The 26,643-nt window shown below is 38.0% G+C and overlaps 1 long non-coding RNA gene across 1 annotated transcript; it reads left to right on the top strand.

The window, feature by feature from the left end:
- Positions 1-19,947: 19,947 nt before the first annotated feature.
- On the top strand, positions 19,948-20,850 carry LOC125790243 (uncharacterized). Its single transcript, XR_007430039.1, has 3 exons — positions 19,948-20,017; positions 20,241-20,378; positions 20,750-20,850. It is a non-coding gene; the product is annotated as an uncharacterized LOC125790243 (long non-coding RNA).
- The last annotated feature ends 5,793 nt before the right edge of the window (positions 20,851-26,643 follow it).

A 26,643-nucleotide genomic window follows, 5' to 3' on the forward strand; every position in this document is an offset into this window, starting at 1 on the left:
GTCTTCAGTAGGCTCTACAGTGAAAAAATAACTATTTTCAATTTATTCTATTTATCGCTCTTTTCCAACCTAAATGGACAGAAGACAGGAACCTTTCACCCTATCAACACACAAATTTAGACACATATATAGACTGATAATCTGATCTTGATTGCAAATTTTCAGCCAAATCGGACATGTTTTGCCTCTACAACGGCTGGAAAACTACAGCGATTTTGTAGGCCTCAAGCCTGTATTATCGCTTTTTTCAAATCTAAATGGACAGAAGTCAGGAACCTTTGACCCTATTGACACAGAAATTGACATACATATATAGACTGATATTGTGATCCTGATTGCAAATTTTGAGCCAAATCAGATATTTTTTGCCTCTAATATGGCCAAAGAGCAACAGCCATTTTGTAGGCCATAAGCATGTATTATCACTTTTTTCAAACCTAAATGGTCAGAAGTTAGGAACCTTTGACCCTATCAACACACAAATTTACATACATGTATATACAGACCACTTGATCATGAGTACCAATTTGGAGCCCAATCGGACTTTTCTTCTCTTTTTAATAAATAGAAACACACTGATAGGGAATGTTCTGTCTTTCTGATAGAGTGATAGATTTCCAGCAGGTTATATGTGGTCTCTTGCTGCGCTCTGGTGGTCATTTGGTGAAACAGCTACAGGTGAATTATTCTAAATTAAAGCTCTGCTGAACTTATTCAATCTTGCTTGTCTTGCTTAATTGAACATATTTATCCTTCTTGTTCATGCTGGTCAGCCGCCTGGGTCATTCTTGTTTATGCTCCACCCATTTAATTTTTTTTAAAATTTGCATAATATGCAAAACCTACTTTTGAGATCTTGTCCTTGGATCCTTGACCAATCATGACATGTTTGGTGTCAAACAGTTCAGCAGAGCTTACTCCTCAATAATTATTTAAAAAATCTTTACATTTATAAACAATATGGCCACCATATGCAAATGAGTTCTACCATGGTGCAGTAAAATGTCTTTAACACTTATAACACTCGATAGCTGTTTCTCTAGAACCATACAAGCTATCAAGGTCATCCTAGCCAATTATCATCTATGGCCCATGCACTAATGGTACACCAAATGAAAATTTGATATGGACACTTTTGTGGTCACTATTAGCCAATCACATTCCAGCAAGCTTTTAACAGGCGGAATGTTAATCAGGTCAAAACTTATATACTATATACGGGTTATTTATATGCCCTTTTTATGCCTTGTGTTTTTTCAATTTAAGAACTGAATTTGTTTCACCAAATGCGCACTAGAGTGCAGTAAGACACCACATAAAACCTGATGAACACTACAGCTCAATTTATCAATGCTTTTCAACTAGTTTACTCACACCACTCATCTAGCATTGCCATTATGGTCTTTATGGTCACGCTGGTCACCCAGCTTGGTTATGCTGGCCATCCAGCTTGGTCATGCTGGCCATTCACATTGGTCATTATGGTCCTGCTGGTCATTCAGCTTTGTCCTCATAGTAATGGTGGTCTTCCAGCTTGGTCATACTGGCCAACCACCTTTGCCATGCTGGTCATCCAGTTTGGTCATTATGGTCTTCCAGCTTGGTCAATATGGTCAACAAGTTTGTCATCCAGATTAGTCATGCTGGTAATCTAGCTTGGTCTTCACGGTCATGCTGGTCATCCTCATCCAGTTTGGCGATGCCGGTCAACCGGCAACATGTTTTAAGCCTAACTGGCCTCCAGAGGTCTCTTTGCCTGTAACGCTCGAACCCCGTAAATCGCCGCTTGCGGCTATATTTATTATTATTATAGTTCTTATTCTTTTTCTGCCATAGAAGTGATTGGGCAGAAGAAACCGTAAGGCCTACAGGGCTGAGACTTGGTCATATGGTAGTACTTCTCACCGCTACTCAGATTCAAAAGATGAGCCCTATCGGCCTCAAGGGGGCGCTATGGCGAAGGTCAACGCGTTTGGCCTCGTAACTCCTACGCCCTGATAGCTAGAGCAAAAATTCTTGCATTATATGATTCCTTGGTTAATGGCAAATCAAAAAGGTCAATGGAACCACTAAGCTCCGCCCACTTAGATTTTTTGCTATTTAGCATAATATGCAAAACCTACTTTTGAGAACTTGTCCTAGGGTCATTGACCAATCCTGTCATATTTGGTGTCAAACAACTCAGCAGAGTCCCAACCTCAATAATTATCGAAAAAATTGAGAAATTTTTAAACAATATGGCCGCCATATGCAAATTAATCTTACCGTGGCACACCCAAATTTACTCTAACAGCTGTAACTTTTGAATGCTTAAACCTACACTAATGCCACTTTACAACTTTGATGCCAACATGATTCTGAGGTAGCCCGTCAATCTGTGTAGACATACGCCCCCAGGGGGCGGAGCCAAAGCTAAAAATCTGTTTCTCAGGAACCGTACAAGCTACGAAGCTCTCCTTTGGCATGTATCATCTATGGCCTATGTCCTAATGTTTTACAGAAGGAAAATTTGATATGCAAATTTTTGCGATCGTTATTAGCCAATCAGTTTCCAGCAAGCTTTTGACAGGCTAAACAATGACCAATCAGGACGATACTTATACCCTACATGTATCTCAGGGCCTTCTATCATCCATTAAAATATGGCGTTGATTGGCCTTAAGGGGGCGCTATAGCAGAAAATCAGTTATATCTAAAGGTACAAGTGGCCTAGGCTTGTTATTCTTTTTTAGTTGTATACTTTGCTGTAGCCTTTACAACTTTGTAATTACATGTATTTACCAAAAATGGAAAGATTTTCATCAGTGGCCAAAAGAGTAAAAATTGCTCTTTTCGAACTTATCTTTAAGTCCTTAATCAATCAAAATAACTTTGGTCTTGATGCAATCTTGAGACCCTGTAGGTAAATAATTATCAAAAAAATCTTGACATTTTAACTATTTGAGGCCCATAAACCTTGATCAAACATGTACGTGAAAGCCTTTTCAGAGTTATTTGGCCAAAACTCTGTCAAAGTTTAAAACATGCCAAAACTGTTGAAGCTACTAATTAACAATGACATTTGAAGCACATTTGCCAAGTATGAGCCAAATAAGTCTTCAGTAGGCTCTACAGTGAAAAAATAACTATTTTCAATTTATTCTATTTATCGCTATTTTCCAACCTAAATGGACAGAAGACAGGAACCTTTCACCCTATCAACACACAAATTTATACACATATATAGACTGATAATCTGATCTTGATTGCAAATTTTCAGCCAAATCGGACATGTTTTCCCTCTACAACGGCTGGAAAACTACAGCGATTTTGTAGGCCTCAAGCCTGTATTATCGCTTTTTTCAAACCTAAATGGACATAAGTCAGGAACCTTTGACCCTATCGACACAGAAATTGACATACATATATAGACTGATATTGTGATCTTGATTGCAAATTTTGAGCCAAATCAGATATTTTTTGCCTCTAATATGGCCAAAGAGCAACAGCCATTTTGTAGGCCATAAGCCTGTATTATCGCTTTTTTCAAACCTAAATGGACAGAAGTCAGGAACCTTTGACCCTATCAACACACAAATTTACACACATAAATATACAGACCACTTGATCATGAGTACCAATTTGGAGCCCAATCGGACTTTTCTTCTCTTTTTAATAAATAGAAACACACTGATAGGGAATGTTCTGTCTTACTTATAGAGTGATAGATTTCCAGCAGGTTATATGTGGTCTCTTGCTCCGCTCTGGTGGTCATTTGGTGAAACAGCTACATTTGAATTATTCTAAATTAAAGCTCTGCTGAACTTATTTAATCATTTTTGTCTTGCTTAATTGAACATATTTATCCTTCTTGGTCATGCTAGTCAGCCACCTGGGTCATTCTTATTTATGCTCCACCCACTTAATTTTTTTTTTAATTTGCATAATATGCAAAACCTACTTTTGAGATCTTGTCTTTGCCTCCTTGACCAATCATGACATGTTTGGTGTCAAACAGTTCAGCAGAGCTTACTCCTCAATAATTATAAAAAAAAATCTTTACATTTATAAACAATATGGCCGCCATATGCAAATTAGTTTTACCATGGTGCAGTAAAATGTCTTTAACACTTATAACTTTTGAATGCTTAACCTGACACTAATACCACTTCAGTCCTTTGATCATTACATGATTCTCAGATACCCTGTGGGTTTAAGTAGACATACACCGCCCCAGGGGGCGGGGCCAATGCTCGATAGCTGTTTCTCTACAACCATACAAGCTATCAAGGTCATCCTTGCCAATTATCATCTATGGCCCATGCACTAATGGTACACCAAATGAAAGTTTGATATGGACACTTTTGTGGTCACTATTAGCCAATCACATTCCAGCAAGCTTTTGACAGGCAGAATGTTTATCAGGTCAAAACTTATACACTATATATGGGTTATTTATATGCCCTTTTTATGCCTTGTGTTTTTTGAATTTAAGAACTGAAGTTGTTTCACCAAATGCCCACTAGAGTGCAGCAAGACACCACATAAAACCTGATGAACACTACAGCTCAATTTATCAATGCTTTTCAACTAGTTTACTCACACCACTCATCTAGCATTGTCATTTTGGTCTTTATGGTCACGCTGGTTACCCAGCTTAGTTATCCAGTTTGGTGATGACGGTCAACCAGCAACAGGTTTTAAGCCTAACTGGCCTCCAGGGGCCTCTTTGCCTGTGACGCTCGAACCCCGTAAATCGCCGCTTGCGGCTATATTTATTATTATTCTTATTCTTTTTCTGCCATAGAAGTGATTGGGCAGAAGAAACCGTAAGGCCTACAGGGCTGAGACTTGGTCATATGGTAGTACTTCTCACCGCTACTCAGATTCAAAAGATGAGCCCGATCGGCCTCAAGGGGGCGCTATGGCGAAGGTCAACGCGTTAGGCCTCGTAACTGCCACGCCCTGATAGCTAGAGCAAAAATTCTTGCATTATATGATTCCTTGGTTAATGGCAAATCAAAAAGGTCAATAGAACCACTAAGCTCCGCCCACTTAGATTTTTTGCTATTTAGCATAATATGCAAAACCTACTTTTGAGAACTTGTCCTAGGGTCATTGACCAATCCTGTCATATTTGGTGTCAAACAACTCAGCAGAGTCCCAAACTTAATAATTATCGAAAAAATTGTGAAATTTGTAAACAATATGGCCGCCATATGCAAATTAATCTTACCGTAGCACACCCAAATTTACTCTAACAGCTGTAACTTTTGAATGCTTACACCTACACTAATGCCACTTTAGAACTTTGATGCCAACATGATTCTGAGGTAGCCTGTCAATCTGTGTAGACATACGCCTCCAGTGGGCGGAGCCAAAGCTAAAAATCTGTTTCTCAGGAACCGTACAAGCTACGAAGCTCTCCTTTGGCATGTATCATCTATGGCCTATGTTCTAATGTTTCACAGAAGGAAAATTTGATATGCAAATTGTTGCGATCGCTATTAGCCAATCAGATTCCAGCAAGCTTTTGACAGGCTAAACAATCACCAATCAGGACGATACTTATACCCTACATGTATATGAGGGCCTTCTATCATCCATTAAAATATGGCGTTGATTGGCCTCAAGGGGGCGCTATAGCAGAAAATCAGTTATATCTAAAGGTACAAGTGGCCTAGGCTTGTTATTCTTTTTTAGTTGTATACTTTGCTGTAGCCTTTACAACTTTGTAATTACATATTTTTACCAAAAATGCAAAGATTTTCATCAGTGGCCAAAAGAGTAAAAATTGCTCTTTTCGAACTTGTCTTTAAGTCCTTAATCAATCAAAACAAATTTGGTCTTGATGCAATCTTGAGACCCTGTAGGTAAATAATTATCAAAAAAATCTTGACATTTTAACTATTTGAGGCCCATAAACCTTGATCAAACATGTACGTGAAAGCCTTTTCAGAGTTATTTGGCCAAAACTCTGTCAAAGTTTAAAACATGCCAAAACTGTTGAAGCTACTAATTAACAATGACATTTCAAGCACATGTACCAAGTATGAGCCAAATAAGTCTTCAGTGGGCTCTACAGTGAAAAAAAAACTATTTTCAATTTATTCTATTTATCGCTATTTTCCAACCTAAATGGACAGAAGACAGGAACCTTTCACCCTATCAACACACAAATTTATACACATATATAGACTGATAATCTGATCTTGATTGCAAATTTTCAGCCACATCGGACATGTTTTGCCTCTACAACGGCTGGAAAACTACAGGGATTTTGTAGGCCTCAAGCCTGTATTATCGCTTTTTTCAAACCTAAATGGACAGAAGTCAGGAACCTTGGACCCTATCGACACAGAAATTTACATACATATATAGACTGATATTGTGATCATGATTGCAAATTTTGAGCCAAATCAGATATTTTTTGCCTCTAATATGGCCAAAGAGCAACAGCCATTTTGTAGGCCATAAGCCTGTATTATCACTTTTTTCAAACCTAAATGGTCAGAAGTCAGGAACCTTTGACCCTATCAACACACAAATTTACATACATTTATATACAGACCACTTGATCTGTAACATTCGGGATAAAATTAAACAGATAAATATTACATCCTCTCTGTCATCTGGTCTGGCTGATCTAGAACAAAACTCTGTTACTGAAGTTAGGTTGGAAGTCTTTAACCCACTTCCACAGCTAGAACTAGAGAAAATTATCTCCTCTTCAAACAGCACAACCTGCACACTTGATGCTGTTCCCACAAAATTATTAAAACAGGTACTGCCAGATATAATTAAACCTCTGTTAATGATAGTAAACTCATCGCTCGCCCTGGGCCATGTACCCAAAGCCTTTAAAACAGCTGTAATTAAACCTCTGATCAAGAAACCAAATCTTGATCCTAGTGTACTGTCTAACTATAGACCTATTTCAAACTTACCGTTTATTTCTAAGATTTTAGAAAAAGCTGTAGCCCAACAACTTTGCTCTTACCTGCAAAGAAACCAGATCTATGAAAAATTTCAATCTGGATTTAGGCCTTATCATAGCACTGAGACAGCTTTAGTTAGAATAACAAACGATCTACTTATAGCCGCCGACCAAGGCTGTGTTTCCTTACTCGTACTTCTCGATCTGAGCGCAGCCTTTGATACAATAGATCATACTATCCTTTTAGAAAGACTAGAGAACATGGTCGGTGTAACCGGAACTGCCTTAGCATGGTTTAAATCGTACTTAACCGATCGCTATCAGTTTGTGAGGATAAATGATATGTCTTCCAGTTATACCAAGGTAAGATATGGAATTCCACAAGGCTCTATATTAGGACCGTTATTATTTACATTATATATGCTCCCACTGGGCAAAGTTATTAGAAAACACAATGTGAATTTTCATTGTTATGCGGATGACACGCAGCTCTTCATATCAGCCAAACCTGATGACAGAGTGAGATTAAAGAAAATCGAGGATTGTGTAGAAGATGTAAAATCATGGATGTCGCACAACTTCCTCCTATTAAATAGTGATAAAACAGAAGTTCTCCTATTAGGCCCCAAAGCTGCTAGAAATAAATTATCAGACTTAATGCTAAATCTGGCTGACTTCTCAGCCACCCCTGGTTCAGCAGCTAAAAACCTTGGAGTTATCATAGATTCAGATCTAGCATTCGATAAACACATATCTAATGTTACTAGAACAGCTTTTCTACACCTCCGTAACATCGCCAAGCTAAGAAATGCCCTATCACTGCATGACGCAGAAAAATTAGTACATGCCTTTATTACCTCAAGGCTAGATTATTGTAATGCGCTACTGTCTGGATGTTCCGGCAGTAACTTAAATAAACTTCAGCTAGTTCAAAATGCTGCAGCCAGGGTCCTTACTAAAACTAGAAAATTTGACCATATTAGTCCAGTACTATCAGCACTGCACTGGCTTCCAGTCAAATTCCGCATAGACTATAAAATTCTCCTGTTAACGTATAAAGCCCTACACGGACTCGCTCCTGAGTATTTACAAGACCTCATCTCCTGTTATGAACCACCGCGATTACTCAGATCTCAGGGTGCTGGTTTATTAGTAGTGCCTAAAATTCAGAGGAGCTCTGCAGGAGGAAGAGCTTTCTCTTATAAAGCGCCTCAACTCTGGAATAATCTCCCCGAATATGTTCAGGACTCAGACACAGTCTCAATCTTTAAGTCTAGACTGAAAACTTACTTGTTTAGTTTAGCTTTTGGTAATTAATGTTTTTCCCTTTAGATAAGGCTGCAGATTCAGGGGTTCATGGACAGAGGAAATTGTGGTAAACTGAGATGCTGGTGCTGTTGTTCTCCCACTGCACACGGTCACTCAGGTTTGTGGACGGTGGAGTGGGTGGATGCTGGTGTTTCAGGGTGCCTCCATGTCTATGTTACCTTCTGGCTCTCTGCCTTTAGTTAGGCTGTTTTATTCAGTTCTGCCGGAGTCATTTGCCACACTCTGATAATGTTTTAATATTCTCAGTTTTGCATAAATCCAGTTAAATCTAATTCCATCTCTCTGCCTTCCTCCGAGTTACTGACTGCCCACCTGTCTGACCCGATACCGATGTTGGACCCTCAGGCTCTCGCGTCTCCTGTCCGGCCAGACTGATGGAAGTTTCTGAAGTCAGCTCTTCTCCACCACCACCACAGATCAGCTGCTCATCGACCATCTTACTCTCCACTACAGATTACATCCAAGCCATTAGTGGCGCTATTACACTCCTGAGTACATAAAACCTATATGGATGTATAAAAGACTTTTTAAATTTCTATTTAAAAGCCGTTTGACCAGTGGTAGGATGGTCCCCCCTTTAATGTGAGTCTTGGTCCTCCCAAGGTTTCTTCCTCCTCCTGCAGCTCTGAGGGAGTTTTTCCTTGCCTCCGCGCTCACTGGGGGTTCTGTATTCTGTATTTTCTATGTTTAATGTTTTGCCTGATTCTTTGTCCTGTAATCATGTTTCTGTAAAGCTGCTTTGTGCCAACACCTGTTGTAAAAAGCGCTATACAAATAAATTTGATTTGATTTGATTTGATTTGATCATGAGTGCCAATTTGGAGCCCAATCGGACTTTTCTTCTCTTTGTAATAAATAGAAACACACTGATAGGGAATGTTCTGTCTTTCTGATAGAGTGATAGATTTCCAGCAGGTTATATGTGGTCTCTTGCTGCGCTCTGGTGGTCATTTGGTGAAACAGCTACAGGTGAATTATTCTAAATTAAAGCTCTGCTGAACTTATTTAATCTTGCTTGTCTTGCTTAATTGAACATATTTATCCTTCTTGTTCATGCTGGTCAGCTGCCTGGGTCATTCTTGTTTATGCTCCACCCACTTAATTTTTTTTTTTATTTGCATAATATGCAAAACTTACTTTTGAGATCTTGTCCTTGGCTCCTTGACCAATCATGACATGTTTGGTATCAAACAGTTCAGCAGAGCTTACTCCTCAATAATTATTAAAAAAATCTTTACATTTATAAACAATATGGCCGCCATATGCAAATGAGTTCTACCATGGTGCAGTAAAATGTCTTTAACACTTATAACTTTTGAATGCTTAACCTGACACTAATACCACTTCAGTCCTTTGATCATTACATGATTCTCAGATACCCTGTCAGTTTAAGTAGACATACACCCCCCCAGGGGGCGGAGCCAATGCTTGATAGCTGTTTCTCTAGAACCATACAAGCTATCAAGGTTGTCCTTGCCAATTATCATCTATGGCCCATGCACTAATGGTACACCAAATGAAAATTTGATATGGACACTTTTGTGGTCACTATTAGCCAATCACATTCCAGCAAGCTTTTGACAGGCTGAATATCAATCAGGTCAAAACTTATGTACTATTATTGATATTATTGGTTATTAATATGTGCCCTTGTCATGCCTCACTGCTAGGCTCTCCGAATGCCCACTAGAGTGCAGCAAGAGACCACATAAAACCTGCTGAACACTACAGCTCAATTTATCAATGCATTTCAACTAGTTTACTCACACCACTCATCTAGCATTGTCATTATGGTCTTTATGGTCATGCTGGTCACCTAGCTTGGTTATGCTGCCCATCCAGCTAGGTCATTCTGGTCATTCACATTGGTCATTATGGTCCTGCTGGTCATTCAGCTTTGTCATCATAGCAATGCTGGTCATCCAGCTTGGTCATACTGGCCAAACACCTTTGCCATGCTGGTCATCCAGTTTGGTGATGCCAGTCAACCGGCAACATGTTTTAAGCCTAACTGGCCTCCAGGGGCCTCTTTGTCTGTAACGCTCGAACCCCGTAAATCGCCGCTTGCGGCTATATTTATTATTATTATAGTTCTTATTCTTTTTCTGCCATAGAAGTGATTGGGCAGAAGAAACCGTAAGGCCTCCAGGGCTGAGACTTGGTCATATGGTAGTACTTCTCACCGCTACTCAGATTCAAAAGATGAGCCCGATCGGCCTCAAGGGGGCACTATGGCGAAGGTCAACGCGTTTGGCCTCGTAACTCCCACGCCCTGATAGCTAAAGCAAAAATTCTTGCATTATATGATTCCTTGGTTAATGGCAAATCAAAAAGGTCAATAGAACCACTAAGCTCCGCCCACTTAGATTTTTTGCTATTTAGCATAATATGCAAAACCTACTTTTGAGAACTTGTCCTAGGGTCATTGACCAATCCTGTCATATTTGGTGTCAAACAACTCAGCAGAGTCCCATCCTCAATAATTATCGAAAAAATTGAGAAATTTTTAAACAATATGGCCGCCATATGCAAATTAATCTTACCGTGGCACACCCAAATTTACTCTAACAGCTGTAACTTTTGAATGCTTAAACCTACACTAATGCCACTTTACATCTTTGATGCCAACATGATTCTGAGGTAGCCCGTCAATCTGTGTAGACATACGCCCCCAGGGGGCGGAGCCAAAGCTAAAAATCTGTTTCTCAGGAACTGTACAAGCTATGAAGCTCTCCTTTGGCATGTGTCATCTATGGCCTATGTCCTAATGTTTTACAGAAGGAAAATTTGATATGCAAATTTTTGCGATCGTTATTAGCCAATCAGATTCCAGCAAGCTTTTGACAGGCTAAACAATGACCAATCAGGAAGATACTTATACCCTACATGTATCTCAGGGCCTTCTATCATCCATTAAAATATGGCATTGATTGGCCTCAAGAGGGCGCTATAGCAGAAAATCAGTTATATCTAAAGGTACAAGTGGCCTTGGCTTGTTATTCTTTTTTAGTTGTATACTTTGCTGTAGCCTTTACAACTTTGTAATTACATGTATTTACCAAAAATGCAAAGATTTTCATTAGTGGCCAAAAGAGTAAAAATTGCTCTTTTCGAACTTGTCTTTAAGTCCTCAATCAATCAAAACAAATTTGGTCTTGATGCAATCTTGAGACCCTGTAGGTAAATAATTATCAAAAAAATCTTGACATTTTAACTATTTGAGGCCCATAAACCTTGATCAAACTTGTACGTGAAAGCCTTTTCAGAGTTATTTGGCCAAAACTCTGTCAAAGTTTAAAACATGCCAAAACTGTTGAAGCTACTAATTAACAATGACATTTGAAGCACATGTGCCAAGTATGAGCCAAATAAGTCTTCAGTAGGCTCTACAGTGAAAAAATAACTATTTTCAATTTATTCTATTTATCGCTATTTTCCAACCTAAATGGACAGAAGGCAGGAACCTTTCACCCTATCAACACACAAATTTATACACATATATAGACTGATAATCTGATCTTGATTGCAAATTTTCAGCCAAATCGGACATGTTTTGCCTCTACAACGGCTGGAAAACTACAGCGATTTTGTAGGCCTCAAGCCTGTATTATCGCTTTTTTCAAATCTAAATGGACAGAAGTCAGGAACCTTTGACCCTATTGACACAGAAATTGACATACATATATAGACTGATATTGTGATCCTGATTGCAAAATGAGCCAAATCAGATATTTTTTGCCTCTAATATGGCCAAAGAGCAACAGCCATTTTGTAGGCCATAAGCCTGTATTATCACTTTTTTCAAACCTAAATGGTCAGAAGTCAGGAACCTTTGACCCTATCAACACACAAATTTACATACATGTATATACAGACCACTTGATTATGAATACCAATTTGGAGCCCAATCGGACTTTTCTTCTCTTTTTAATAAATAGAAACACACTGATAGGGAATGTTCTGTCTTTCTGATAGAGTGATAGATTTCCAGCAGGTTATATGTGGTCTCTTGCTGCGCTCTGGTGGTCATTTGGTGAAACAGCTACAGGTGAATTATTCTAAATTAAAGCTCTGCTGAACTTATTCAATCTTGCTTGTCTTTCTTAATTGAACATATTTATCCTTCTTGTTCATGCTGGTCAGCCGCCTGGGTCATTCTTGTTTATGCTCCACCCACTTAATTTTTTTTAAATTTGCATAATATGCAAAACCTACTTTTGAGATCTTGTCCTTGGATCCTTGACCAATCATGACATGTTTGGTGTCAAACAGTTCAGCAGAGCTTACTCCTCAATAATTATTAAAAAAATCTTTACATTTATAAACAATATGGCCGCCATATGCAAATGAGTTCTACCATGGTGCAGTAAAATGTCTTTAACACTTATAACTTTTGAATGCTTAACCTGACACTAATACCACTTCAGTCCTTTGATCATTACATGATTCTCAGATACCCTGTCAGTTTAAGTAGACATACACCCCCAGGGGGCGGGGCCAATGCTCGATAGCTGTTTCTCTAGAACCATACAAGCTATCAAGGTCATCCTAGCCAATTATCATCTATGGCCCATGCACTAATGGTACACCAAATGAAAATTTGATATGGACACTTTTGTGGTCACTATTAGCCAATCACATTCCAGCAAGCTTTTAACAGGCGGAATGTTAATCAGGTCAAAACTTATATACTATATACGGGTTATTTATATGCCCTTTTTATGCCTTGTGTTTTTTCAATTTAAGAACTGAATTTGTTTCACCAAATGCCCACTAGAGTGCAGTAAGACACCACATAAAACCTGATGAACACTACAGCTCAATTTATCAATGCTTTTCAACTAGTTTACTCACACCACTCATCTAGCATTGCCATTATGGTCTTTATGGTCACGCTGGTCACCCAGCTTGGTTATGCTGGCCATCCAGCTTGGTCATGCTGGCCATTCACATTGGTCATTATGGTCCTGCTGGTCATTCAGCTTTGTCCTCATAGTAATGGTGGTCTTCCAGCTTGGTCATACTGGCCAACCACCTTTGCCATGCTGGTCATCCAGTTTGTTCATTATGGTCTTCCATCTTGGTCAATATGGTCAACAAGTTTGTCATCCAGATTAGTCATGCTGGTAATCTAGCTTGGTCTTCACGGTCATGCTGGTCATCCTCATCCAGTTTAGCGATGCCGGTCAACCGGCAACATGTTTTAAGCCTAACTGGCCTCCAGGGGTCTCTTTGCCTGTAACGCTCGAACCCCGTAAATCGCCGCTTGCGGCTATATTTATTAGGGGTTCGAGCACGTAGTGCTAGAAACCCTATTGTAATTGTTCTGATTATTATTATTATTATTATTATTATTATTATTCTTATTCTTTTTCTGCCATAGAAGTGATCGGGCAGAAGAAACCGTAAGGCCTACAGGGCTGAGACTTGGTCATATGGTAGTACTTCTCACCGCTACTCAGATTCAAAAGATGAGCCCGATCGGCCTCAAGGGGGCGCTATGGCGAAGGTCAACGCGTTAGGCCTCGTAACTGCCACGCCCTGATAGCTAGAGCAAAAATTCTTGCATTATATGATTCCTTGGTTAATGGCAAATCAAAAAGGTCAATAGAACCACTAAGCTCCGCCCACTTAGATTTTTTGCTATTTAGCATAATATGCAAAACCTACTTTTGAGAACTTGTCCTAGGGTCATTGACCAATCCTGTCATATTTGGTGTCAAACAACTCAGCAGAGTCCCAACCTCAATAATTATCAAAAAAATTGTGAAATTTGTAAACAATATGGCCGCCATATGCAAATTAATCTTACCGTGGCACACCCAAATTTACTCTAACAGCTGTAACTTTTGAATGCTTAAACCTACACTAATGCCACTTTAGACCGTTGATGCCAACATGATTCTGAGGTAGCCCGTCAATCTGTGTAGACATACGCCCCCAGGGGGCGGAGCCAAAGCTAAAAATCTGTTTCTCAGGAACCGTACAAGCTATGAAGCTCTCCTTTGGCATGTATCATCTATGGCCTATGTCCTAATGTTTTACAGAAGGAAAATTTGATATGCAAATTTTTGCGATTGTTATTAGCCAATCAGTTTCCAGCAAGCTTTTGACATACTAAACAATGACCAATCAGGACGATACTTATACCCTACATGTATCTCAGGGCCTTCTATCATCCATTAAAATATGGCGTTGATTGGCCTCAAGGGGGCGCTATAGCAGAAAATCAGTTATATCTAAAGGTACAAGTGGCCTAGGCTTGTTATTCTTTTTTAGTTGTATACTTTGCTGTAGCTTTTACAACTTTGTAATTACATGTATTTACCAAAAATGGAAAGATTTTCATCAGTGGCCAAAAGAGTAAAAATTGCTCTTTTTGAACTTGTCTTTAAGTCCTTAATCAATCAAAATAACTTTGGTCTTGATGCAATCTTGAGACCCTGTAGGTAAATAATTAGCAAAAAAATCTTGACATTTTAACTATTTGAGGCCCATAAACCTTGATCAAACATGTACGTGAAAGCCTTTTCAGAGTTATTTGGCCAAAACTCTGTCAAAGTTTAAAACATGCCAAAACTGTTGAAGCTACTAATTAACAATGACATTTGAAGCACATTTGCCAAGTATGAGCCAAATAAGTCTTCAGTAGGCTCTACAGTGAAAAAATAACTATTTTCAATTTATTCTATTTATCGCTATTTTCCAACCTAAATGGACAGAAGACAGGAACCTTTCACCCTATCAACACACAAATTTATACACATATATAGACTGATAATCTGATCTTGATTGCAAATTTTCAGCCAAATCGGACATGTTTTCCCTCTACAACGGCTGGAAAACTACAGCGATTTTGTAGGCCTCAAGCCTGTATTATCGCTTTTTTCAAACCTAAATGGACATATGTCAGGAACCTTTGACCCTATCGACACAGAAATTGACATACATATATAGACTGATATTGTGATCTTGATTGCAAATTTTGAGCCAAATCAGATATTTTTTGCCTCTAATATGGCCAAAGAGCAACAGCCATTTTGTAGGCCATAAGCCTGTATTATTGCTTTTTTCAAACCTAAATGGACAGAAGTCAGGAACCTTTGACCCTATCAACACACAAATTTACATACATGTATATACAGACCACTTGATCATGAGTACCAATTTGGAGCCCAATCGGACTTTTCTTCTCTTTTTAATAAATAGAAACACACTGATAGGGAATGTTCTGTCTTTCTGATAGAGTGATAGATTTCCAGCAGGTTATATGTGGTCTCTTGCTGCGCTCTGGTGGTCATTTGGTGAAACAGCTACATTTGAATTATTCTAAATTAAAGCTCTGCTGAACTTATTTAATCATTTTTGTCTTGCTTAATTGAACATATTTATCCTTCTTGGTCATGCTAGTCAGCCACCTGGGTCATTCTTATTTATGCTCCACCCACTTAATTTTTTTTTAATTTGCATAATATGCAAAACCTACTTTTGAGATCTTGTCTTTGCCTCCTTGACCAATCATGACATGTTTGGTGTCAAACAGTTCAGCAGAGCTTACTCCTCAATAATTATAAAAAAAAATCTTTACATTTATAAACAATATGGCCGCCATATGCAAATTAGTTTTACCATGGTGCAGTAAAATGTCTTTAACACTTATAACTTTTGAATGCTTAACCTGACACTAATACCACTTCAGTCCTTTGATCATTACATGATTCTCAGATACCCTGTGAGTTTAAGTAGACATACACCCCCCCAGGGGGCGGGGCCAATGCTCGATAGCTGTTTCTCTACAACCATACAAGCTATCAAGGTCATCCTTGCCAAATATCATCTATGGCCCATGCACTAATGGTACACCAAATGAAAATTTGATATGGACACTTTTGTGGTCACTATTAGCCAATCACATTCCAGCAAGCTTTTGACAGGCAGAATGTTTATCAGGTCAAAACTTATACACTATATATGGGTTATTTATATGCCCTTTTTATGCCTTGTGTTTTTTGAATTTAAGAACTGAAGTTGTTTCACCAAATGCCCACTAGAGTGCAGCAAGACACCACATAAAACCTGATGAACACTACAGCTCAATTTATCAATGCTTTTCAACTAGTTTACTCACACCACTCATCTAGCATTGTCATTTTGGTCTTTATGGTCACGCTGGTTACCCAGCTTGGTTATCCAGTTTGGTGATGACGGTCAACCAGCAACAGGTTTTAAGCCTAACTGGCCTCCAGGGGCCTCTTTGCCTGTGACGCTCGAACCCCGTAAATCGCCGCTTGCGGCTATATTTATTATTATTATTCTTTTTCTCCTGTAAAAACAGTTGTGCAGCCTAAACCGTAAGTCATAGAGAAATGAAACTTGGTAGGTAGATGTAGGATCAGTGCATCTCGGTGGACAACAAAAATGGCACCGATTGGTCAAGTGGTGGCGCTATAAACAAGGAAATTCATTTTTCACAATTTTCTCAATAACTCAAAAACCATAAGACCTACATTCAAAATTCTTTTTTTGATGGATTCCTTGGGTCAATACCAACAATTTCCAATTTGGACCATGCACTTCCGTCTATATAGATTGTGTGCTAATTTGCATAATATGCAAAACCTACTTTTGCAAACTAGTCCTAGGAATTTTGACCAATCCTGGCATGTTTGGTATCAAAACACTCATGAGAGCATGTGCTTCAATATTCATTAAGAAAAAGTTGAAATATGTAAACAATATGGCCGCCATATGCAAATTAGTCCTTCCGGATATATGCCCCATTCACTTCAAGAGGTAAATTTGGAGCACTGTTTCTCAGCAACCGTGCAACCTAGCAAGTTGAAACTTTGCATGCAGAATCTATCATACAGCCTCTAAAGGATGTTCAAAGGGCAACTTAATCAATCAACATGGCTGAACACCATCAGCCAATCAGCATTCAGCAGACATTTTGGCAGGCTGAATGTTGCCCAATCTGGATGATATTTGGCAGTTATGTTCAGGTGGAGACACTGTAGTGACCTGCAAAGTGCTGAAACAATCCGCCCACTGGGGGGCGCTGTTCCAAAAAAACGAGTATATGTCAATCATGCTGTACTATTTTGACATCTAATTGTTTTTGCCATATTTAGTACAGTGGCTCTGACAAATTTCTCAATACAACTATGTTTAAAAAGTGCTTTGTTCATTCATAATTGCTAATTGTTTGAAAATAGCTATATTGAAACTACTCTCTGGATATTTGGCCTATCACCTCCATTTCAGTCTTGCTGCACACTGTAGAGTCTCTAGTAAATGTTCATTAAAAACATTTGTGAAAATTTCACATACAATACTCTCCAGGCATCAAGCAATCTGTGCGTCCTTGGAATTTCTAACCTAAATTGCTGTAACTCTGCAGTATTTGCTGTAATCTCACAATGTTAAAGACCTCTGTACAATATCACTCTGATGAAGCGCCATTTAATACAGAACTAGATTAAGAATAACTTGACATTACATGTCATATCAGAACATTCACTCCTTTGTGCCTCTTCTCAACATTAATAACAGGTGAAAGACTTTTGATCATTTCTAAATGTGACAGAATGTCTCCAATTGTGTTAGACCTTCTTACACATCACCATCCTATGCTCTAGTAGGCACCATTGTGCTAGTTGGTGCTTGATGAAGCGCCATTTAATTCAGAACTAGATTTATAATAACTTCGTAATTACATGTCATATCAGAACATTCACTCCTTTGTGTTAATTTAAACTTGTTTGGTCAAACATTTCAGCTTGTTCTGCAAAGGTTCAAAGGTCAATCTGAATACCACTTTGTGAACATTCTGGTTGAAGCCACCTGATCAATACCAATAACATGTAGACACCTTTTGACTAGTTCTAACTCACTTAATGAATATCCTACAAAGTTCACTAGATTTACATGTGAATTTAAGCACTGATCAGGATGAAAGGCCTCTGCTCAACATTAATAACAGGTGAAAAACTTGATAATTTCTAAATGTGACAGGGCATCTCCAATCATATTAGACCTTCTTACACATCACCATTCAATGCTCCAGTAGGCACCATTGTGCAAGTTGGTGCTTGAACCCGATGATTGCCGCTTGCGGCTATATTTCGTAATTAAAGTTAAGATTCCGTCTCACATTATTCCTCGCGCGGGGTGGATATAACTGTGGATTATAGGAGACTGGACTGATGGATTTTCTTGAGTCTGGACTCGTTTTGAAGGTAAGAGAGTGGGGGACGCGCTGATGGGTGTTGGGGGGGTGGGGGGAGTGACTTTAGGTAACTACAGGACCAAACCTGTGCATTTTTCAACTCTGAACACGCGCTGCAACGCGCTCTTTCAGCTCTAATTCAGGGGCCGTACATCCTACACTAAAACGGAGCACAGTTTCGGAATCCGGAGAGCCAGACGGTTCGAATGGTGTATAACATTTGATCAAATATGGACGTCCGATAAACGGAAATATGAAAATTATGATTTAATATTTTCATAACCAAGGCATATTTCGCCCTAAATGTTTATTTTCTGAAAGGAGATACAGCTAAATAGGCTATATAACTGAAAAGCAGAGATTCTAAGCTTTAAAGTGGTATATTGGGTGTCTATATTGAACCTATAACTATTCATAAACACAGCCAGATATTAAATATCATATTTTTCTGGCCAGGGCGGGCCAGGGCGTGTTAAGAGGTTAAAGGAGAACTTCAGTGTGAAATTAAGTTGGGGTGTAATGAAACATGATAACTAGTATAAGCTTTTGTCAAAAAGCCCACCTCTGTTTGCCCCCAGCAGCTTGACATACTGTGCATTTAGCTGAGGCTACCAACAGGCTCACAATGCAAGTGATAGGGGCATAGACAACACTATGCCCCTGTAGCTGAAAACACAGTAGTTTGTATTGCAGAGAGCGAACGGAGGTGGGCTACTCAACAAAAGGTTATACTCATTGTCTTATTTTACTACATCCTGACTTTATTTTACACTGGAGGTTTCCATTTATTAATATTATTTTTTGTTGCTGTTGTTTATGATTATTATTATTATTATTATTATTAATCTTTTCTTTACATTTATTAAAATCATGGTTGCTTAATTTTTATCATTTTGAATTGTTTCAGTTGTGTCCACCACTGCAGTGAAGAAAGCAGTTGAGCGTTGAGTGACAGAACCTACTGCAAATGCTGAAAAAGGTGCAGTAATTTTCTTGTATTTCAGGGCAGTATGTGTTTTCCTACTGTAACAAATACATAGCTTTTTGTAAATTATCATGTATCTATATTTTATATTTTTTGTAATGATGTATTTATATTTTATAAAATGAATCATTTTATTAATTTTATAAAATGAAATTAATAATTAAATAATTTATGGGAAAATATGAATTCTGATTAAATATTTTGTGTTTCTGTAAACCCACAACTAGGTGAAACGAATTGAAAACAAATTTAGCCATGACAAGTTATGTATAGCTTCTCCTTCTCTCCTCCTCTGAGTTGCATTCTTATCCTGCTCATATTCAAGCATGTTGTTTTTTTAATCAGACAGAGATTGTATTCTATTGTTGAACATAAAATCTATGGTACAAATGTTCATATAAAAAGAAGCAGTTGTTTGCTAAATGATTAATTAAATAATTTCTGGGAAAATATGAATTCTGATTAAATATTTTGTGTTTCTGTTTATGTCTTGTACTAGTGAAGAAACATCATTCCTTAACCACTCAACCTGCACAACAGCTGAAGAAAGATCAAACTGGTAGGTATCTTTTGTCACGTGATCACCTTGGAAGATATTTATTTAGCAAAAAAGTGCATTTAAAAAAAAAAAAGAATTTTGCCACCAACTAAATCATGCTGTAAATAACAAGTAAGCAGTTCAATCTGAGACTTAATTTGTTTGACTTAATGTTTCTTTATGTGTATCTAAGCTGAAAATCTAAAAAAAACCCACAAAATGTATTTGTGATTTGACTTTGAAGCTGCTCCTACAGTCCAGTCTGCACTGCAAAATGCCAAACAGACGGTAGAGATGCAGAAGATGAAGATAAATAATCTGGAAGAAAAGGTAGCATCCTTAGTAGAGGAAAGGAATTATCTCCGTGAGAGACTTGAGGACAGTAAGTATGTCGACTACTTAAACTATATTATATTGTTAAAAGCACATATTAAAGAACACAGTTTAAGGGTATGTTATAGTAAGCCAACAAAATTTAAATGAGTAAATCTACAATTTTTCAGTTTAATTGATTTCAAATGCATATAAAAAGGTAAGGGTAATAGTGGCATAAAAGGCAACAGGCATGGTAAAAATATTTACTGCAATTGTGATTTAGGATTTTTTTTACATATCTGTTGTTGTCATTTTCCAAAATTTTCTGCCAAAACCTCATATTAAGATGGACTAAAAGGACTAAGCATAGAACTGGAATGCAAGTGTAGATGTTTTGTTGGACAAAATTGTAATGACATTCCATTGCTCTCTTCACAGCTCTTAAACTAAAACTTGATGATCAACATCAGTCATCTGCAGAACCTCAGCAGTCAACCCTTCGGATGTCTGCTACATCTCAGCATTCTCCAACCTCTACAGACTCAAAGTCTTCAGATTCAGAGGATTCTGAGGCCTCGCTCAAAAAGAAGAAACAAAAGAAAAAGAAATTGAGGAAATCAAAGACTGATTATTTCAGCCGAGGTATGCTAACATTATCAATTCCTGATCCATAACCAGAGGTTAAAAGTAAAAAAAAACATGTTGCAATCAATAGGCAGAGGTGGCAAATACTTTGATACTGTACTTAATTAAATGTTTAAACTATCTATATTTTACTTCCACTTAGAGAGAAAAATGTACGGAGCCCGGGAGGGGCCGGGAATAAAAAATAATTAAATCGAGTGAACGATATAGCAGTTTGTGCACACGTTTTCTTTAATTTGAGTGAACGATTTGCATTGTGTGCCCACAATTTTTTTAATTCGTGCTCATGATTTCTGTAATTCGAGGGAACATTTTTTTATGTGCAATAAGACAAGAAGCTCAGAGGGAAGAGGCGACCGTGGGGAATAGCTGACCGTGGTGTCGGTTCCGCACCACAAGACGCCTGACATGTGGGTAGAGCGCGCGCAGCCCTTCGTGGAGCTTATTTACCAACAATATAGACAATTTCAAACAATTCCAGCCATGAATAAAGGAAACAAACATTTTACTGAGGCAGGATGACTGTATGTGTGTTATTAAAACCAGATCAAATCAAAGTTATGATGCAATGTGGAAATGTGTTTATTAATTTCTCAATAACATTCAGCCAGCCTCCAAGAAATGCACACCTTCTTAAATCTCGTTACATCATTATTACTTTTATGATAGATTTCATCTATATTTTAATCTTTGTAGCAAAAAATATAAACACCCAATTTAGAAAATATACCTTCAACAAGTTTATAATTATTATATATTTTTATTTAAAGCTTGTGGCATCAGGACACTGATTTGACAATATGCAGATATTCGGGCCATTTTATCAGATATAGAAACAGAATAATTTTAGGAAACATATTGGAATAAATGATCAAATTGATCCAAATTATTATATGAACTACCCATTCACTAAACATGTTAAAACATTGTATTAATAGTATTTTAGACCAGCTATTTTGATAAAGTGTAACATATTTAAAGCAGCTCTTATATGAACTCTTCATAGACAACTGTCACACATTGCATTAATTTTGTATTTTCTTTATTGCCTTTTACAGTGTACATTTGGACCTAAGTCTTATAGCTGTATACTTATAAAATTATTCTTCTTTATGTTATATTATTGTTAATAAGAAATAAGAAATTAATAAACAGTTCCACATTGCACCTTAACTTTGATTTGATCTGGTTACAGTCATCCTGCATCAGTAAAATGTTTGTTTTCTTTATTCATGGCTGAAATTGTTTGAAATTGTCTATATTGTTGGTAAATAAGCTCTGCGAAGGACTGCGTGCACTCTACCCACATGGCAGGCGTCTCGCAGCACAGAACCGGCGCCACGGTCGGCTATTCCCCACGCGCTGTGGAGACGCCATGGTCGGTTCTCCCCCACGCACTATAGAGCTGCACACTGTACTATCTAACTTTAACACTAGTGCATTGTTATCAGCAGGTTATAAATGTAGATAACTGATTATCATCACCGCACCCCTGTTACAGCCCAAGAGAGGAAAATGCCCCTTCTCTCTGAGCTTCTTGTCTTATTGCGCATAAAAAAACTTTCGCTCAAATTACAGAAATCGTGAGCACGAATTAAAGAAATCATGAGCTCGAACTGCTGTTCCGTTCACTCTATTTAATTTTTTTTATTTATTTACAGCCCCTCCCGGGCTCCATAAAAATGTGATCTTCTTACTTAGTACATTTCAAAATGTGCTCTTTACTTAACTTTATTGAATCAGTGCAACTGATGTGTGGGTTGGTGGGGTGTTGGGGGGTGACACCCTTAGGACAGATGTCCCTGTGCTGTATTTCAGTTTTCATTAATCAGACTTAATCATCTTTACACTGTCTGTGCATTGATGTATATTTCAGTGAGAACACCAGAAGATTCTATCAAACGGTATGATACCGTTTTGGAGCTGGTGAAAAAAGGTCTAACGAAGTCGGAGGCGTACTGCAAGACACGCGTGGACAGAAATACAATTGTTAACCAGGCCCCTATAGCAGAGTTGGCAGTGGTTAATCCTGAAATGTTCCGTGCCCTGAGGGTTAATTTCAGAAAAGGTAGCAACTTGCAAAAGTTTGCTAAGCTTTGTGAAGACCAATGTTTACTTAAAACCAACCAAACCAAGATATGTGCACTGAAAGAGAAAGGGGATCTGCTTGACATTAACAGGAAGTAAGGGCACTGGAGGATTCTTAGATTTTGATCTGAAATTAGTACGAATGTACAAATGCACAGAAGAACAGTTTTTGTTTGTCTAAAGAAAGAGCTGGTTTATTAAGAAGAACCTACTAAAGTAATTATATGTTTATTATTATTTTGAAATGAAGCCATAAATGTTCAATACCTTTGTTATAAGTACGGCACCCCTGGTAACTTACAGATATCCCTGTTAAAAATCCAGCTCAAGACCAGCTGGTCATCCAAAAAAAAAAATACCCTATGCTGGTCAAGAGCTAGTTAATGAGCTAGCCAACCATCATAAAGTACCTTTTTTTCTAGATGACCAGCTGGTCTTGAGCTGATTTTTTTTTTTTTTATATTTTTAAAAAAGAACTGGACTTTTTTTTATTTTGATGCAGCTTATGTTGTTTTTCCGAAAGTAAAAAGATATATTTTTTTTTGTTTAGAAATGTGCTAAAGAATTAGCAATATTTTTTGTTCAAAGACGAGACTGTGAGCCATTTTTGTTGTCTAATCTTGTTTAGATATTGTCTGTATACGTTCACAGTTACTTTAATGTGCTTTCATTGACAGACAAAAAATAAAAATGTTACAAAAATGTTGTCTCTTTTAATTTGTTTACTTCATGGTATTTGGGAATTGTTATTTAACAAATGCTTGTATGAACACAGTCAACAAAATATGAACAGTTATTTGTACACACTGTAAATTCATAATCCGTATGAGTACATCACCTGATGATTTACAAATGTATGTATTCTCATGCCTTTACTTGATGGGGCACAGAATAATATGCTAATACAGTAACTAATGACCTGTGGATAACTTAACTAATGGCTTATGTATATGAATTATGACATGACTTTACTTGATGGGGCACATTATCATGCATACATACATTAACTAATAACCTATAGATAGATTAACTAATGGTTTAGACATGTACTAAGTACACGTTAAATGATTATCAGGTTATTGATTAATATGGCTATCTGTGGCATCTAAAAAGTATTTTGTCACTGTCATGCACCAGATATTGACCATTCTCAGCATGGCAGTGCCACCTTTTAAAAATACAACCATGGATTGAGGACAAGTCACCAACCACATGAATCCAGCTAACAGTGTCCTGTGGCCAGATCCTGACCAGTGATGAAAGTTTTATGAAGTCTAAGGCCAACTGTGCATGAGAGAACAGGTATCAACAATGAGGGTGTGTATAAAAGTGAGCAGTGTGCAGGCTGTTGTGTTGTTATTTCTGAATTTCCCTGCTCTCAACACACCTGACTTAACAAACTAACTACTATACCAGATTATAGCTAAGAAAATAATGGAAATAGTATCACCTGATTCAGAAAATTACAATTTAATTGACAAATATTTGGGGAGCTTATATGAAGTGTCAATAGACATTATTCTCTGTATTCCCTTATGTAAAAAAAGGGACAACTGTAGAGACATTTCTGTTGAGAATTATATTTGGGTGTAAGTAATATCTTAATTAATATAGCAAGTCATAGTGCTAATTAACAGAATGAGTTAATAATTTGTGGGTGCTTAACATTTGCATGAGTGTGCATGAGATATTACAAATATAGTGACCATAATTGTTTAGGAGGCAAAAGTCTGTGTGATCTCTAACACATTATTAAAGCCCTTGTAGCAATTATGGAATTGCTTTTGTTTGTTACATCGTACACGTGTGAACGGTTTTACAGGAGAGGAGGAACTTTTTTTTTTTTGCAAGATGACCAAAATTGCCCTTACTTCAAGATAGAGTTAAAGCATCTCGTGTACATCTTGTGACAAGGCACCTAAAATGAAGGAAAGACAGGTTTTCAGTTCGAAACAACAACAACTGCTGTAGGTTATCTCTCTAAGCAGTCAGAGAGGAGATGAAAACTAAGCAGAAAACGCTTTACTCAGCCTAAAGCGCCCCAAAACAGCGTTTACTATGTTTATCATTCAAATGAACCCAATCACTTAACAAATGTTGAGAACACAGTTTTAGTGCGTTTTGTAAGGTAGAAATACGTTTTAGGTTTCGAAAAGTCATTTCTGAAGGAAAGAGAAGTTTTAGTTCAAAACAACACTTGCTGCAGGTTATCTGTCTAAGCAGTTAGAGAGGAGCTGAAAACTAAGCAGAAAACGCTTTACTCAACGTATTTCTAAACGCTGTTTTTGGTGATTTAGGCTGAGTAAAGCGTTTTCCGCATTGTTTTCAGCTCCTCTCTAACTGCTTAGAGAGATAACCTGCAGCAACCTGCACAAACGAATCCAATCACTTAACAAAAGTTGAGAAAAACAATTTTGGTTCTTTTTTTTTACAGTAGAAATAGGTCTCGAAAAGTCATTTCTGAAGGAAAGCGAAGTTTTCAGTCTAAACAAACACTTGCTGCAGGTTCTCTGTCTAAGCAGTTAGAGAGGAGCTGAAAACTATGCGGAAAACGCTTTACTCACACAAATGAACCCAATCACTTAACAAATGTTGAAAAATGTTGAGTTCAGTTATCTCAAAAAAATTGAGAAAGTGTACTGTACTGGCTCTTTAAAAAGGGTTTATTTGCGTTATTATGCTATTATATTTTCATTCTAACATTCACATTAATTAGCCTTAAAATGAGTATCATTTATTGAAATAATCTTTGGGCCAGTATATCATCCAATAAAATATAGCATATATAAAATATATCAAGAAAGGCCTGGCTGCTCTGATTACAAAAAAAAAGAGAAAAAAGTATTTCCATAAAATTACCTTTTTAGGTAAGCCCTTAACACTTAGGAACGTATATTTTTGCAGTAACAGTTTTGTGTCCAATGGTCTGTAACTGTCACGTGGTCCCTGTCTGTTCTCGTGTTTCTGTGTTTATTTACCTTTTTCTGTGCCTGTCTCTGCTTGTGCCTGTGAGTGTGTCTCCCACGTGATCCGTGCTCCTCAGTGTTTCTTGCCCTCACCTGTGTATCATTTGTAACTCCGCCCCTTAGCCCCAGGTGTTCTCTGTTTCCCGTGTGTGTTACACTATTTATAGTCCGTGCTCCCTTTCCCCCGTGTCGGTTCTTGTGCTTTGTTAGCCTGTTGTGGTTGCGTCTCTGTGTCTCATGTTTCTTGTTTTCAGTTTAGTTTCCGTTTATTTGTTTATTTTTGTCTTTTGTTATCTGTATAATAAATACACTCGCATTTGCATCCGCTCTCCTCGTCCCTCCTTCACGCACCCTGACAGAAGAACCGAACAAACAATGGATGCAGCGAGTGGCGTCTACCTGGGATCCAGATTGGCGATCCGCCGCTCCTCCCTTTCTCGCGGCGTGCTGGAGGAGCAGCCCTCTCTTAACTCCTCAGCTAGCCGGCGCCGGAGGAGGAAAAGACGGCAGCGGCATTCTCAGCGCTCCCGCTCGCCTGAGGAGGACCCTCTCAAGGAGGGAGCACTTTTTGGGGGGGCGCACCGTGTTGGCAGGGACGCAGGTTGTGAGGAGTCTTATTTCTGGGATTATGTA

Source organism: Astyanax mexicanus, unplaced genomic scaffold (assembly GCF_023375975.1).
Source record: "Astyanax mexicanus isolate ESR-SI-001 unplaced genomic scaffold, AstMex3_surface scaffold_35, whole genome shotgun sequence".
NCBI classification, from domain to species: domain Eukaryota; kingdom Metazoa; phylum Chordata; class Actinopteri; order Characiformes; family Acestrorhamphidae; genus Astyanax; species Astyanax mexicanus.